Below are 17,172 nucleotides of genomic sequence, written 5' to 3'. Positions count from 1 at the left end.
TTCGCTTCTCGTCCACCCTGCACACACACGCACCCACAAATTCATATGTATGCAAAGGTAGATGGTGCATACATATATTCCCTTCTATCTAACCTCGCTGTGTTTGCTCTCCTGGCTAACCGTACAACTGTTTTGGGTTTCACGGCAGTGCGAGTGAATCTGTGTTCTTATTTTACTTTCTTTTTTAAAGTACTAGATATATTCAGACAGTTATTAATCTTCTTCTGATGATGAATATTCTTTGTAAAGCAACATGTAGTGTGTGTGTGTGTGTGTGTGTGTGTGTGTGTGTGGACCCAGAGGGGTTACAGGGGGAGGATCAAGCCAAACCTACCTGATGCGTCTATCTGCCTACTTACCTATCTATCTATCTTATCTATGTGGCCCTCCTCTCACTCTTCCCTCTTCTACCTGCCTCTCCTCCCCTTCCCCTCAACGTTATTTGCTGTGTTTGTTCTTTGGAAAAAAGAAAACCTTGAAAAAAAGAAGGGGGAAAAAAAGAAAATGCTATCACAATAAACTATAATAAAACATTCTAAACTCTAAAAATGTCATTTTGATGGTTATGTGGAGATGGAAAAATACAGTGTTAAAAAAAAGTTGTATTTTCTATCATTTTATTTTATTTTCGAGTGCCACTTCTCACTGATAAGTCGTACTGCGTCCACATTTTGTTTCTCTGTGTCTGATTTATCCATTAAACTGAGCAAGCAGGGACGTGTGCACCCTTGGATCTGTGCTGTTTGACCTTGAGGCATCATGGAGGGTTGGTCCAATCCAGGGCCACTTAAAAAATAAGACTGCATACATGTGTGACTTTTATATCAGAGTCCTCAGACTATCTTAGCAAATAACACGCACATTTAATATTTAGGTACTTTATAAGTTTCACATTTTTACTCTATTTTACACCAGCATCAGTTAGCATGCATAGTTCAGCTATAAGGGAGAGGATCATGGTGGCAGGTTCGTGAAGAAAAGATGCCATTCGTATTCTCCATATGGGTTTTCATTATGAGTCATAATGTAACCGTACAAAGTAGTTCTGTGAAACCTGGTTTCTCGTAGAAACTACAAGGCTGCGTGATATCAAGCTTATTTTATTTAACTGAAGCATTTCACTCACAGAAGAACCGTTCTGCCTGCAGTCTTCTAAATTGAAACGGCAATGTCTGTGATTGGTGGAGGTTACCGCCACCATTGAATGATTTAAACCTGCAAACAGGTTGCTGACACTTGTTTTGTGGGACTGTAGTTGTGTGTAGGCCTACATCAACGGGTTTTCAACCTAAGCAAACAAGCTCCCGTCCACTGGAGATCGTATGCTGATTGGTTGACAAGTGGGCCGGAACAAGGAAGAGTGTGACACTGCTCTGTGTGTTACCATGAACACGACTAGTGTGAACAAAAACGTTGAAGATCAAAATTATTTCAAACAATTATTACACATCAATGTGATCATGAAAAGGACAAGAAGGAGAATGATTCTAGTCCTGTTATTCAGAAATAGTCATGGCTAGCTTATAATTGAGTTACACTCAGGAGGTAGATGTACAGTAAGCTATATAACAAACATGCACAAAGCAGCTACAAAAGGGTTTCAAGTTTTGGTAATGGATTCCTAACAAGTCACTTTTCTCAGTCAGCAGCATTACTAGTATATTATTACAAGAATCATCACTCAGCGTGCATGAGCCCAATGTCAGACTCCTTCATTTACAGGAATATAGAACATGTTTGGGATATTAGTGTAAGTTAACTCATTAGAAAAAAAAACTACCAAGGTTAGCTGCTAATATTTAACAAAATACATGAAATAGCACAGGCGGGGGGGAAAGCGCTGACATCAGGATAATGAGTCGTAAGGGTGTGTGAGTGCATGAGTGGATAGCATGGTGTTGAATGCATTGCGTGACATGAAACAAAGATGCACGTGAAAGAAGAACTCCCAAAGGTCTGAGGAAAGGTTGGGTTTTATTGGGGAAATACTGGGCCGCTGCTTCTCCAATTAACCTGATGAATCTGCTCCACCCGTCTACTACAGCGGAAAACAGAACATTCAGACAAGTTAGGCAAGCAAGCAGTCATCGCACTGACAGCCGATGATGACGTACAACTGATAAGACTCATTATCCTAACCAACAAATAAAAAATTCAGAGAATAGTCCCTATTGCACATCAAAAAAATCCACATTTAATTTGGGTTTTTCTCTACCTGAAAGCCACCTCATGGATCTCTACCTCACTTCCTTGCTGTTTTTAGATTGCTCCCTGGAAGTCTCTTTCTGCCACAAAGCAAAACCTGCAGCAATTCCAGGATGCAGGGTTTCATAATCCATATCATTCACTTTACCTGATAGTAGCTGTAACATGATGGCTGACTGGTGACAGATATGGGATCATGAAACACAACAGAAAACTAGAAGATGGACCCAAAGTTGTTCTCCTCATTTGTCACAACACGGTTATTTTAACTGGATTGTGCCATGTTCATTATCTCCAGTAGTGACAGGATATTTAATAATTAAGCCTGCCCCAGTCAGCACTTTTCAGTGTCCATCTGTTTGGAATCTTAAGGGACACTTGGGAAATACATCATGCAAGTGGGCACCTGACTGCCAGTTGGGCTGCAGGTGTAGTGCCTGAGTCAGAAAGTATGCAGTCTACTTTTCACCCAATGATGGTGTAAAATCCAAAGCCATGATTAACCAAAAGGCACCAGACTTCATCTTAAGAGTGGTAAGTGCTTCTGCAGTACGTGTGAACGTCACGGTGGGATCTAAGGGAAACTTACAACATCAGGATCAGTGAACAGTGTGTGCAAACCACATTGCTATACATGGTACACTTATGTGACCTGTGATGTATTGTTTATTTAAGCAAATGGTGAAACATTCATACATCCTGTTCTCCAAGCTTTATGCCAATGGCAGTTGAACCATTGTCAGCAATAATCACTCTTCCTTTATAATAGTGAGGTTTTTCTTACATGCTGCAGCTGATTGGGTAATACCTCTGACGCACCCACCACACAGAATAAACCCTCCTCAAGTCCACACCCTTACACACTTTAAAGGAGCCATCCCTCATGTTCAAGGATTCAGCGGTTTTTGTTTTTCATTCCAGCGCATGTTTTCACATGAGGTGAAATTTTATTCTTCATTAAGGTCACATTAGTATTTGGGGGAGTGGGGCTGCATTGCAAAGTATCCTAATCTCCTTTGATAATTCCTAGTTTTGGAAGGGGCAACAGTGAAGATGTTGGTTTGGAGAAAATTGTAAAAAAAAAAAAAATTATTTCAGAAATGGTAAATGGCCTGCATTTGTATAGCGCTTTTCTAGTCCATAGGACCCCAAAGCACTTTACACTACATTCAGTCATTCACCCATTCACACACACATTCACACACTGGTGATGGCAAGCTACATTGTAGCCACAGCTGCCCTGGGGCGCACTGACAGAGGCGAGGCTGCCGGACATAGGCGCCACCAGGCCCTCTGACCACCACCAGTAGGCAAACATGGGGTTAGTATCTTGCCCAAGGATATTTGACATGCAGCCAGGATGCAGCCTGGGATCGAACCACCGACCTTCTGATTAGTGGCTGACCTGCTCTGCCACCTGAGCTACAGCCACCCCATATAAAGTTATAGTCTTTCAGCATATAATTAAAAAGCATAATTGTAAAATGTGTTCTGCGTACTGTCTCAAAATTACCCTGAAGGTACTTGTATTAGTTTTAAAAAAGGTCGTTAGTTATTTGTTTCTAGTTGTTCTGCTGTACCGATTTGGAAGTGCTCTTTGAAGTCTTGAGCTAGTTTGGTTAAAATGTAACCAATATCAATAGGACAATCTCAGAAAATATTCAATTTGGAATGGGCCTTTTTTAAAAAAAAAAAGATAAGATGTTTTCCTGGTATTATTGTCAAATAAATTATTTTAAAATTCCTGTTTTGCTGTGCATTTTTGTCCCAGCTTTTTTTTTTGAGAAATGGGATTGTAGATGTCCAAGGTCAAACAGGCTTTGAGAATATTATGTATTTCACACAGAAATAATTCTTCCCTACACAACACTGCACATGTGGTAAATGGTGCGAAGACAGAGAGAAAAAAGTAATTTGTCACTCATAACCTCCTAATGAGCTACATTATTTTCATCCCACACACCTATTTATACTCATATACCCAGATCAGCTCAGATTTGTTTCTGATGCTACTTTTGTTCCTTAAAGTGATTCTCCTCTGTGCTTCACTCTGGCATTTACTGGGCTGCTAGTATACCTTGTTTTAATGCTTTATAACAGCCATCATTCACCTCCAAGCCTGAATCAACTAATAATATAAAAATATCTCTGCGGCAAAAATGAACTTGAACTTTCTTTCCTAAATTTACCCCCAAAATAAGTCCTTTTCATCCCAACAACTTCATTCATGTTCTACCTTTCCTTAGTTCAGTTCAGGAAATCTTTATTAATGTAAAAGAAAATACAAAATCAAATTCCCGTCTTATTTTATATCGTCATTTAAGTGGGGGGCAAATGTATGTGTAAGGCGTGCTCTGCTTCTCCCCTGAAATCCACATTTATGGCTGTGACTATATTAACCACAGACACCGTGTTCACGGTGACTCAAGCAACTTTCAAGTCTCTGCATGTTGAATTTCAAAATGTACTGAGAGGAAGCCTGAAAGGAAGGTGAAGTATGTTCAGATATCTCTGGAAATCAGCCAGCAGAGTGCAAAACATGTAGAATATATACAAAATGGTTGATGAAGGACAGACTAGGGGAAGAAAAAACAGCATATATGTGTGGAAATTAATTTAGAAGCCGTGTTTTCTGGTGAACAAAGTACAGTGTGTTCTCTGCAGTTTTGCTGAATGCGACTTCCAGACTACGTCAGCATGTTAGGGACTTTGTGACCTTTTAACCAGAAAGGTGGAAGTTGTAGAGATTGGAGACCTAAGAAAGTGCATTTACATGAATAAGTGTTTGTGTGTGAGCATGTGTGCTTCTCTACTGAGGACTAGATTGTTATGATAAGCAAATTACAAGTTGTTGCCACATTACTGCTGGTTCCTCATATTTTAGGTCATTTGCTGGCTTAAAATAAAAGTACCATGTAATACAAACAGGGTGGTCTCCTGCACTTGACTGAGTGTGGTGAGTTTCTTTTAATCTCCTATAGAGCCGTGCATCATTAAAACACCATGAAATCCTCTGCAATAGGTCTTGGCTGCTGGGGGATTCTCATGATGCATTGAGTCTTCAGTCACCTTTTTCATTCACCAAGTGTTTATAGGGAGGTCCTTTTCCATTAGGTGGAGAGCAGCTAAAAAAATATAAATAAATGAACGGGTACGGGAGCCAAGAAGTTCAAAACTCATTTAGAAGATGCATTAAATAACATTGAGTTACAATATATGCACAGGTGCAGCAGTCTTGAAATGGATGTTCTAGCACCAACCATCACAGAAATCCCTCTTTTCACTGGTTGTGTCTCGCTGAAAAAGGCCTTCTTACTGCATACAACTCCTCCGCCATATCCGTCAACCGGTTCTACAGACAATTCCAGGGCCAGTCTCTTTGGAGTCTGTCTTTCTCGATCCCGTTGGTCTGCCGAAGCTCTGCAGTCATCATGCTTGTGCCAGTTGTGTACATGCTCCATGACTCCTCTCCTCTGACTGCTCTCACCTCCCTACTTTTATGCAGCGTGAGCAGGTCTGGAGAATTCCTTTGATAAGGTGTGGGTTGGAAGTAAAAAAATACTTCGAGATAAAAGCATGCAAAATATATTCAAACATGTATAAAACCATACTATAACACCAAACCAATAAAAGACAGAACAAAGCATTAAAACTACTTCTTCCCCAAAACACATACACGTCTGCATTTAATTATTAGTTATACTGGCTTTCTTCAGAGCATGTTTTTGTCCTGTCTTCCTCCCCTAACTCTACGCCTGGTTCTGCTGGAGGTTTCTTCCTGTTAAAAGGGAGTTTTTCCTTCCCACTGTGGCCAAAGCGCTTGCTCATAGAGGTCATCTGATGGTTGGGTTTTCTCTGTTTTCTTTGTATTATTGAAGGATGTTTACCTTACAATATAAAGCACCTCGAGGTGACTGCTGTTGTGATTCGGCACTATATGAATAAAACTGAATTGAATTGAACTCTTAGCATGTCCCTGCTGCAACTTGCAGTCTTTTACTGCAATCAAAGTTTTTATTATCTAATATGTGCATGATTGTTTCAAGAGATTGGATGCTGTATAAAATGTAAGAATATAATAGTCCTTGTTTATCATGTAGAAAGAGCAGCCCAAATGTTTTCCCCACATGTACTACAATTACTAAACTTTCTAGACATCGCCTCATCAGGCATTAAACATTAACCTGCCAGCTCCATGTTACAAATTTAGCATCTGGCATATCTGATTGCACTCATGTGAGAACAGAACAGGTAACTCTCTGGTAAGTTCACGCTGAATGAGCGCACGTCATGTGTCCTGCCCACTGTGTGCTGTACCCAGGCAGCACCCACTCCTAGACCAAATACAGTATTTTCAGTAGTTCTAACATATCTGAGGATGGCTCTTGTCACACACTACATGTCAACTTAACAATGATCAAGAAAATAATACCCAATTCAGAATACAGGCAACAGAATAGTCTGATCCTAAAGACATGTGGTGTTGGGGCATTAAAATGGATGTTTTTAAACCTATTTACTGTCACAATATCTGAAACACTTTGGAATTCCTGACAAAAAGGCTAACATATAAGATACTGATTTTCCCTTTTCACTGATTTGATGAAGTAATACAGAAAGACAACTTGCACTGCCTTCTTGGTGAGACCCATCAACAAGTGCAGTTTTGTGAGGCTTTCTCCAAATCAGTGTCATACCAACAACTCCCTGATGCTCAGTCACAAATAGATGTTCAGTCTATCATGGCCTCTGGACAACAGGTTATGTGTATTCATGAAATCTGACTGTCTGATTGTGCAGTGAGAGCTAAGATAAAATAAAATAACATAAGAAAAGATAAGATAAGAAAACTTATAGTTTGTTTATCCCAGATTTGGGAAATTGTGAGACGCTATCTTTAGCTTTATCACCAATTAAACACCAGACTCTGGTACGGCAGTTGACTCAAGACAGACAAACAAGATGCAGCAGGAAAACACACACACACGTTTTGCTTTTCATTACAATTATAGAGATATATGTTCAATAATGTGCAGCTCAAAGACTATTTGAAATGATTTCATACTGTTGGATGTCAGTCCTGATTCACACATATGCACAATCGTGGACATTAAGTCTGTTTGATCTGGTGACTGAATAGTATCTAACAAAGCATGCAATAGATTGTGGCCTGTCTACAGTTATCTGTATCACTCTTATCCAATGGATGATTGTGTCCCTAATCAATAGTTTGTGAGTCCCTGATGTGTAAAATATGAGGAGCATTTGCTTGCCTAGATCCCTCACCCAGAACAGGGAGATGAAGAAGTTGTGAATGTGTAAAAATAATATAAATAAGTCTGTAAAGATTACAGCAATACACATATACATTCAGGTATTTTTCTAACCTACACCTTCACCTAAATATTATATAAATGATTAGAAGAATTTAAAGTTGTTCACAATGATAAACATTAGGGCACATACCCCAAAACCTTCTAATTTTTTTAGAATCTTATCTTAGGTTTCTAACCGAGTTTATGCTTTCCATTGTTTGTTTGTTTTAAATAAAAATGCATTTAAAATATATATTTAAAAATACGCCTAATTTCTACGGTTTTATTCAGAAGCTCCTTTTCTAAATGACGCCCCAGTTATTTTTTTCCATCCCCTAATGAGAACTTACGGGCACGGCCGGGTCAGTGACCGCGCACGCTGCCTGTTTATCTGTATGAGAGGTCCTCGGGAGCGCGCCCCCCCTGGCCGAGGAAGGTGAGCGAGTGTCTGGAGGGGAGGACTCGGGAGCGCGACCAGCCGAGGGATCGATCGGATTAAACTCGATTTGAGTGAAATTAACACAAAGGAGAGAAGAGCAACGCACAGTAGTCGGCGAGGTCGCGGATGCGAGATACGCCGGAGAAATAATTCATGAAAAACACGAAACTTGAACTTTTTTCCCTCTGTTTATTTATATTTCAAACTGAAAAGGACCACCGTGGATTTTTTTCAAGCAAGCGGAGATACTAACCCTACTAACGAGGAGTTGATTTGATAAAGAGCCCGAAGTGACCGAGCTTGTTGGGTAAGCTAACAAATGTCCCTTTTCACTGAGTGCATTTAAGAAAAAATTCGAACAGATTTTGGCACAAGTGCAATGCTTCCATAATAACACAGGGTCCTGAATTAAAATCGTTTATATTCTTTCTGAATAGCAAGTTTTCCATACTTTTTCAGCACAATCGGACTCTTTAATCCGCCCAGTGAGTTGTGGTTTTTAGACCGACGAGCATTTCTTTCAGGGCAAACTCGCGGGGAAGGTTCTGTTTTAGACTGCAGGTTTATTTCGCATCTGTTTTATTTTTTTCTTTCAGTAGAAAGTCATTGAAGGTCCGTGTAGCTGCCATGCCGACATGCTAACAATAGCAAGTTTAGCTTTGCCACCCGCAGCATCGCTCACTCACACAGACGCACAACAGTCCCATTAGTTAGTTGAAAAGTGGAAAGAAAAATGTCCAGCACAACACTGAGAGCCTCGTAGTTTCTGAGTCAGTTCCTCAGACAACTTATCGTCCTGTGTAATATAAAACTTGAACTTAGTTCATTTTTAAAGTGTGAGTGTTAGCCCTGTTAGCTAATTGTGTTGAAGCTTCTAGGAGACACGAGGTGGCTCGAGCGTAGAGGTGAGTCACTAGCCGACTGAATGAGCGGAGCACCGAGGGAGATTCCCAGCGGAGAATACTTGGCAGAAATCTCCAAAAACGCCGCACACTGGCTCAATTGCACCATTTAACAATGAAAGTATAAATAATAGTTTGATTTCAATAGAATTGTAGTGTTTTGTGGTTAAGGGGACAGTGTTAAGAATGTGTAGTAGTCGGTAGTTTTATTGGACGAAAGGGACAGAGCAGTGGAGGAGAGGAGGGGGGAAGCTGTGAGGCCAGGCGGTCATTCCATACAACCGTGTTTTTCTTGTTGTTTTTACCATGCCTTGTGTTATCAAAACACTTTGGAATGTGCTGAAAAAATTGTCCTACTCGTGTACAGCTTTGGAGTGGCGGAGAAAGTATTTTACTTTAACAAAAAAAACGAGATGAGCGAATCGTTCCCTGGTCCGAAACGACGTGCGAAATACCGCTGATAGGCTAATTAGCTTTGCTAGCCGCTGGAGGTTGGCCCAGCGCTAGGACACAGAAGTTCAGCTAGCCTGCTAGCCAGCTCTCATCCTCATTGTGTACGGGCAAAGACCACTTATTAGCCCCACCGGGCTAGCTACTAACCTGCTCGAAACGGTTGTCGATCAGTGCATAGCTCTTGGGCAAGGGAATTAACTTTGCTTCTTTTTTCACTTCACTTTTTGACGAGGTAAAAATGCAAAGTTACATTACAGATCCTCCTTAGGTCTTTCCGCCTTTCGGCTTTTGTTAGGAGCACTTGTTTGTTGTGTTACATTGTATCCGGCGACCGAAGTTTGGTTACACTTACGACTACACTTGTTACTCGATGTGGAAGGGGGGAAAGGCAGTCCTAAACACCTGCCCTTGTAGTTCCACTGACACATCTTTACCATATACTAAAACCGTATTTTTTTCTTTGTACAGTCTTAACTTAATTGCGTGTGTTTCTTGCGCTATCCTGTTCTCTTTCCCCATTATGTGTTCTGTAATCGGCCAACTTGCATAATGGTCACCCTGCCGCTCTCACGCAACTCTGGCACTAAATCTCTGGAAAATAACCGAGCTTGGTCCCCCCTCAGAAACACGCGCTCGTTTTCTATTCGTTTTTACTTTGTGGTTTTAGTCAGTGCGACACATTTCAGTAGATTTGTGCTGGGTCTTTATGTTTTTTCCTCCCGTTTCCCATAGAGGCAGGAGCTGCTATACCCCCACCACTACCACCTTGTGTCTTTGAGCCAAGATGGCAGCTAGTCATGTTTAGCGGGCCACAGAGGGAGAGATAAGAGGCCCTGACCACACACACACACACAACAGATGCTCAGCACTATTTGGTCTCTCTCCCCTCTCTCTCACTGCCCTTTTTTGTGGTAAAATTTGAGCCCCCCTCCCAGCTGCAAGGCTGACTTAGTTTGCTAGAGACAGTTAGTCTTGGCTAACCTGAGACTTTTACATAAAGTTAGATTCCCCTCCCTTTGACAACGTGTGCAGAGGTGAATGTTTTAATTTTGCACATATTTAGATTGATTTACTAAAGTAGACACAATGGTTGTTATTTTTTTAGAGTAGCCCTTTCCCCCCGTTTAAATAGTTCTGACTTAAGTTTGAAGTATGTGGAAGTCATGCTGATTACCCTCGAGTTGTCTTAATTTTGGCTGGTGAGTGTGCATTATTCACTCAAAGAGCCAAATAATACAACCATTAACATTTGAAACTTCATGAAGCAAGTTGTCGGTAAATCTGTTTGTCGCGTTGTCATAAACTCTTTGTTCCACTAAAAACACAAAGCAGAATCTGCCCTCTTGTCTCATTTTTAACTCTAAAAGATGGGGATTCTGTGAGATTGAGGAGTTTTTCTGTTTCCTATTTTTGGTGGTGGTCCCAGCATGGCCACATCTAGGGAAATCCCTGCCACCTTACAGTGGGGCTAAGATTGGGGCATACACCACACATACAGTGAAATGCAATTTTAAGATAGCTCTGCTCAGAATGATGCAATCAAATTTCCGTGCTTATAGCTGTACACTGATGCTCATTGTCGCCATGTATGCCCTCCCCCATTATCTATATTCAGTGATTTTTAATGAACATCTGTCTGTGCAACTTTACCCTGATCCATTATTTTAACTTTGACACTTTCTTTGGAGCAGGTGCCCATCAGTTTGTCATGATTTTGAATAAGCCTACTCCCTGTTGTTGTGGTCTATGAATCATTAGTGTGGTCAGTGTTGGTTATCTGGACATTTCACTTTTGGTGTGCAGTCATCTGATGACCTTTTCACCAGCTCTTGCTACTTTCATGCTGTGAAGAATAGTTCAGATTAATATGGCTAAACTTACACAAGTGTACGCAAAAATGACAGATGAGGAGAAACTAAAGACAAACGAGAGGAGAAATCAGAAGTAAACTTGTTGGCATGTGGGAGAACACTGACATTTTTGTATTATGCTGGTTAAAGTGACATTTGTTAACATGTTGGGCCTTCCTCTCTCAGTTTAATGTACACATGATTATTGAGAGGATGGGAAATCTGGATGTAACAAGTTCATAATTTCTCAGCCTCATTTCTCAAAATGCTAAAAAGCAACTTTAATATCAAAGGCGCATTTTCACTTTCAGCATTGCACCTACTGCCCCGAAGTGATTTTTGTGTCTGACTTAATGCATTAGCACCCACTCTCTTGGTCTGTCGAAGTGTTGAAGTTATCTTACACACTCAGTGGGGTTAACAGTGCAAATAAAGTATTGACCACAAAAAGGAAGTGCTAAATTCTTGCCTGTGTTGCAATTAAATCTGAGTGCGAAGCAGAGTGACTTGTCTGGAGGGTGATCTTGATTTGGCACGTGGGGTGCTCTTCAGTGGTTAGGCTCTTTAAAAGCTCTGTAAATGCATTTTAGTGTGAACGTTCCTCCCTGTCTTGATTTGTGTTCACCTGCCTGCAGGTTGGCCAGGTGATCTATGAAGCTGCCTCTGCAGACTCACTCGTCCCACACTCACAGACTCCCATTGTAACCAGTAACTGGTTTATCTAAGCCTCTTTTCCACTAGTACTGCCTCGACTCTACTCGGTTTTTGGTTGTTTTCCACTTCAGTAGAGTACCACCTAACGTGGTCTATGCAGCTGAAAGTTCCAAGATGCCATTTGTCACATTTTCCGATCTACTCAGCTCACTTGGAACCCCAGCAAAGCAGGTACTAAAAAAGTACCTGGTACCAGGTAATACTACCAAATGGAAAACCACAATAGCTGACTAGGTACTAGTGAGAAAGGGCTCCTAGTGAACTGAAAATGTTTTAAGGGACTCACTGGAGAGGCAGCCGAATGACAGAAAGGACCAGGCCAGCTTGAAGGTAGGGAAACATCAGATAGCGTGGGCTTAGCTGGTTAGCAGCACCTGAACTTTAAAAACAGAATACTTCATAAATAAATTATAGTGAGATACAAAAACACAGATTTCAAACAGAAGATGGAATGGTGTGCAGAGAATAGTATCAAGTAGACCAGCATCATAAAAGATGTTTTAGTGGGAGATATGCAAGTCACTCCAGTTGGTCAGCACTTTCAGAATAAAATCAGTAAATAGTGGAAGCAGAAATTTGTCATTTGCCACCTTTAGTCCTGAGATAAGTTGTAATGCCCCAGCTGATGTTTTTCTGGACAGTAGTGTTAAATGGAATAATAATGAGAAATCAAAAAGAAAATTGTTACATTATTTTAAGAGAGCTGACTTGCAGTTAGTAAACAATGGGTCCTGAAACCTTCTAAAATGTTTCTTCTGGATTTTAACCTATGCTCGCAGGAGACGCTCCATGAGGAGCTAGTCTTTCTGTAAGTTTCAGTGAACAGCCTCCAGTTAAGCTCTATAGACACGCTGCGTAGTACAGATAACCTCTGGTTGAACTGTAACAAAAGAAAAATGTATACAATGTTTCTGATGTAGATATGATTTATAACTGAAGATAGGTTATCTTCACAACGTCTTTGTAGAAGTGGAGCTTACGAGAAAAATAACTTTTTCTCATGTATTAAAGAACAGCTGCTTGTTTATGGGAACGTCTGTGGCGTTAAGAGCTGATGCATTGCAGGCATTTTTGAAATCCATTTGAGGTCAGTGGAGGTTTCGCTGTAGTTATGTAGTTGAAAGTAATGATGAAAAGCACTCACTCTCTCTCACTGGACACACAAGCGCACATAAGATGGATGACACTGATTGCCCGGCCAAAACTGAACTGAGTGGATTGTCTGCAGGTTAGCTAGCAGCAGGTAATGCAGCGCACTGGACAATCTGGTGCTGAAAGGTTGCTGTTGGGTGTCTGACTCAGATTACTGTTGTTTGTTAGGGGGGCCATTTTGTCTCCTATCATCATGTGTCATAGATGGCACTTCTGTTAGTGGGGATGAGAAGTGGTGCTGTTGTTTGCCTCCATCTCTTTCATCTTCGCTATCTATTGCTCCACCTCCACCCCTCAGCCACTCCCTTTCTGCCCCCCTCTGCATAAGCCTACCTCCTTTTTTTTCTAGTCTTCTTTCTCACCCTTTGCATCTCTCTTTCTCACTCTCCATCTTTGCCTGGCTGTCTGTTTTCTCCCCCGCCCTCCGTCCAGCGCTCTCATTTCCAGCCAAAAGGTTAGCGGGGGTCTTTAGCACTGTGGTGACATTCAAAACTGAGTGTCATCACTGTGTCTACTGCTTTCTCTCATCCTTCCCTCTCACCTGTCTCTCCCTCTGTCCCCTCCTTCTCTTCTGCGCCTGCCTCCCCCATCCTCCTCCTGCAGCGAGGGCCTTCTGGACCAAGTGCTGTGCCTAGGAGAGAGGCTGGCATTAATACAGCTCTCAAGTGTTTGTGTGTGGGCTGTACGTGTGTTCTGTATGTGCTGGAGGAGACGGCCTGTCAAGTATGGGCCTTTTAGTCTGTTGTTGACCTCTGCTGCTGTATATACTTTTGGAATATCCCGCTTCCCCTCTTCAGCTCTTTGCTAACATGGGAAGAAAATAAGCAAAGCTAAATCCAAGGCCTTTCCACTGGTAATATGTGGGAGTTTTGTGTCATCAGCTGCTGATGAATCCTATTGCTGAAAAGCTCCGTCAGCGCCATGCAAAAATCTCATCAGTTTCCCGGCGCTTGCTGTGGTTTAATGGCACTCTTGTGGCATCCACGCATCCTTCTTGCTCATCTTCGATCACCATTTCTCCTCGGTGATTCACGTTGCTGATGAAAGATTAAGTGCTGCTTGCTTTTGGAATCAGCATCCAGTTAGGGAGATGGAATGAAAACAGGATGATGTTAACTACACGTGAAAGAGATTTCAACCAGTAAAGACACTTTCGTAAGAGGTACATAGATCTTTGTTTTTGGCAGATAATATTGGAATTTCCTGAACATGTAAATGACTGATCCTCCGTGAGCCTGGAGGTTTCTTCTTCTTAGAAGGGAGTTCTTCACTGTTGCAAAGTGCTAATCGTAGGACATCATCAGATTGTAGGAGTTCACCTTTTATATGTAGGGTCTTGAACTTTTATAAATATAGATTATAAACCACCCTGACACATTACTGTTGTTGACTAGTTCCATCTACTGTTGGAGTAGGAGTTGGAGTAGACTCTGGAAGTCTTAGCACCTGGGCAGGTGGGGCAAGAAGTGTAGCTATCCAGGCTCAGGGGATTTGGTTCAGACCTGGCTGTCCCATTGGTTGAAAAGGACATGTCGATAGCAGTGACTGACTGAGCAGCAGTGGGGGTTGCATTCTGGAGAGCCTGTTTATCATCAGTGTGTGAGCCTTCCTGTTTGCTCTTGCATAAAGGGATACCTAAGCATTTTGACTTTCATGGGGAATTCACCATGAAAGCCTTTCTTTGGAAGCCTGTGTATTCATGTTTTCTACAAAAATGAAAATCTAGACCGAGAGTCAGGAAAGTACTGCCTGTGATGTTCTTGTTGCTCAGAAGTATTTCCAAAGCTTCGTTTTTTGTTTTTTTTTTTTGTTTTTTTTTTTGGTCTGAACAGGTATGACAAATCTCTCAACAGCCCCAAAACCACTGGTGGTTTTCTTTCAGCAAGCTGATCTGACTCCCTGCTACTGACAAATCCTGTAGTTTTTGAAAAGACTACTGCTTTTGAACACTTGCAGGGTTTTCCCCAAAGCCTGTAATAGTGGCAGTGTAACACTATGATAAGTCATTTGCATTACCAAGCTACAATTTCCCCCTCACCTGCAGCCGTTTGATCTCCGAACTTCATATCAGCTTATGCCTGCTGCTCTGACTTTCTGATCAAGATTCAAACAACACTGGAATATTCATATTAATGAAGTGGTTTGTTTTAGACACAGGGGACGCCTGTCTCCTTCGGCTCTGAATGCCTACAGCTACAGACTCTGAGGGGTGGTAGGGGAAATACCAGCATTAACTACAGCGCTCATCCTGAAAGCGTCGGTACATGTCGTCTGACTGGGCATTGTGACCTGCCTCCTGATCTGAACTCAATGTGGGTCAGATGCTACAAGTCAAATATTAGTTCAGCCTACTGTATGTATTAAGGTCAGATAAGACACTTAATCTGGTCCCAGTCTATGGCAGAAGTTTTGGAAACTCATTCATCCCTAGAGTTTTAGTACTGCAGAGGACAGGCTGTAGAGTACTTTTAGGAGCTGCAGAGATCTTTTAAAGATGCATCCCTCTGGCTTAATTTATAAATTTGAGAAATTTGCTTTATAGGAAAAAAGATACTCCAATGACCTTATTGCATGTGAGGGCCTATCACAATTTAAACAAGCATAAGTCTTTCTTGATTTGCATAAGCTCTTTCCACAGATTCTAAATGCATTCTACAACCATATATATCCAGTGACCTTCTAAGTAGATGAGTGGAGGAAACCCGTCAGCTAAGCACAAATGAAACATTCAGGTTCTTAGGAAGCATTTCTCAGCAGTCTGTTGAAAAAGATTCAAGTCTTTGTCTAAACCTTTGTTCTTGGTTGTGTTTTCCTGTTTGTAGTAAGTGACACAAAGTGTAGAAAAGAAGACTGAGAATCAGTCTAGTCTATTTTGACATCCTACATTTGACATTTGGTTTTGATTTGCTTCACTCTGCTGTTGAGTTTTGATGACTAGAATCTACAGAATTTAGGAATGCCAGTTTCTGTTCAGAAGAAATGTTAACATATAATTACCAATGACTGATACTTGTTGTAAACAGTGTTTTGTACTCATGTAATGGAGTATTATCTCACTATCAGCTGAGATAATGCTAATCGCTAATTCCGCAGTGACACAGACAGAACAGCTTGTGTGTAGCGCTGTGCACGGGAACAGAGAGGAGGGAGCTGGGACGACACACTGTCAAGTTTATTTCCTAGCTCCAGCATGAAGAGAAAGTAATGCATGTAACAGATGGAGAACAAATCATACTTAACCTCATTTACATACACCAATGAATGATTGAGACTCGCCGAATCAGTGAGCACAAATGGATGGATATAAGCTGAACAGGTAAACCGGCACTGAGTCATAGCATTTGCCTGCTTCTTCAGTCCTGTTTTTTAACTTACAAAAATGTCTTTTTAATGCCTTAAAAGGGATTAACAGGAGCTTCAGGGCGATATATAAGGGTTGCAGGGTTAGGTACTTATTTGTTGCGAAGCCAGTACCGTGTTTGTCTCCACCCTTCAGCTCTTACTAGTGGTTGATGTTCATGACTCATAACAACACGTTGTAAGGAGTTCAAAGAGGTCGGTAGAGTTCTCGTTTCAGCAACATTACAGTATTAAACAGTTCTCATAAATGTTAACCTGGCTATTGATTATTTAATTCTCAAATCAGGAGAACCGTGTAAGATATGTTACCTAAATCAATGGTTGGAACTTTTGAGCTGACCATCAGTGTGATGGTTCCCCACCCTGGTAATGTGCTGGCAGAAACCCTGGTATTGGCAACAGATTGGTGTCTCGAAAAATTTGGAAGCTTCAGTTATAGCTTTGGTTTAAAGAACTCAAAAATCCTGTTTAGGCCCGAAAACCTACTAAACCCACTAGAATCTTTAAACTATTTGGCCAATATTTCTGGGCATATATGTGTCACTTTTTAAATAGGCTTGCTTAAACCAGTGATTTTCAGGGAGCATATAGCTTCACAAACCACATGACAGGTTCTTTAGCTCAGTGAGCACAGAGACATGCACTCTTTCTCTCTTAGCAGGTTCCTTGGCTACCCCCTGTGGCCTACTTCTTTCTCTCCCTCCCTCTCCTGTGTCTGTCTCTCAGCCTCTGTCTTCTGGGATCAGACTGAGAGCCGGCCAGTGGTTTTTCCTACCACATGG

The 17,172-nt window shown here is 41.3% G+C and overlaps 1 protein-coding gene across 2 annotated transcripts in view; it reads left to right on the top strand.

Annotated features, from left to right (window-relative positions):
- The first annotated feature begins 7,950 nt into the window (after positions 1-7,950).
- Positions 7,951-17,172, top strand: part of chd7 (chromodomain helicase DNA binding protein 7) — a 75,257-nt gene continuing 66,035 nt past the window's right edge. The window contains exon 1 of one of the 2 annotated variants that reach the window (XM_004573985.4): positions 7,951-8,266. The gene's annotated coding sequence lies outside the window, so the exon portion shown is untranslated. Of the gene's footprint in view, positions 8,267-16,133; positions 16,347-17,172 lie in introns of those variants that run through there. The other variant, XM_004573986.4, reaches the window with a different exon arrangement.

The sequence above is a fragment of the Maylandia zebra genome, linkage group LG18 (assembly GCF_041146795.1).
Source record: "Maylandia zebra isolate NMK-2024a linkage group LG18, Mzebra_GT3a, whole genome shotgun sequence".
Classification (NCBI taxonomy): domain Eukaryota; kingdom Metazoa; phylum Chordata; class Actinopteri; order Cichliformes; family Cichlidae; genus Maylandia; species Maylandia zebra.
This window is presented reverse-complemented; position numbering and strand designations above follow the sequence as displayed.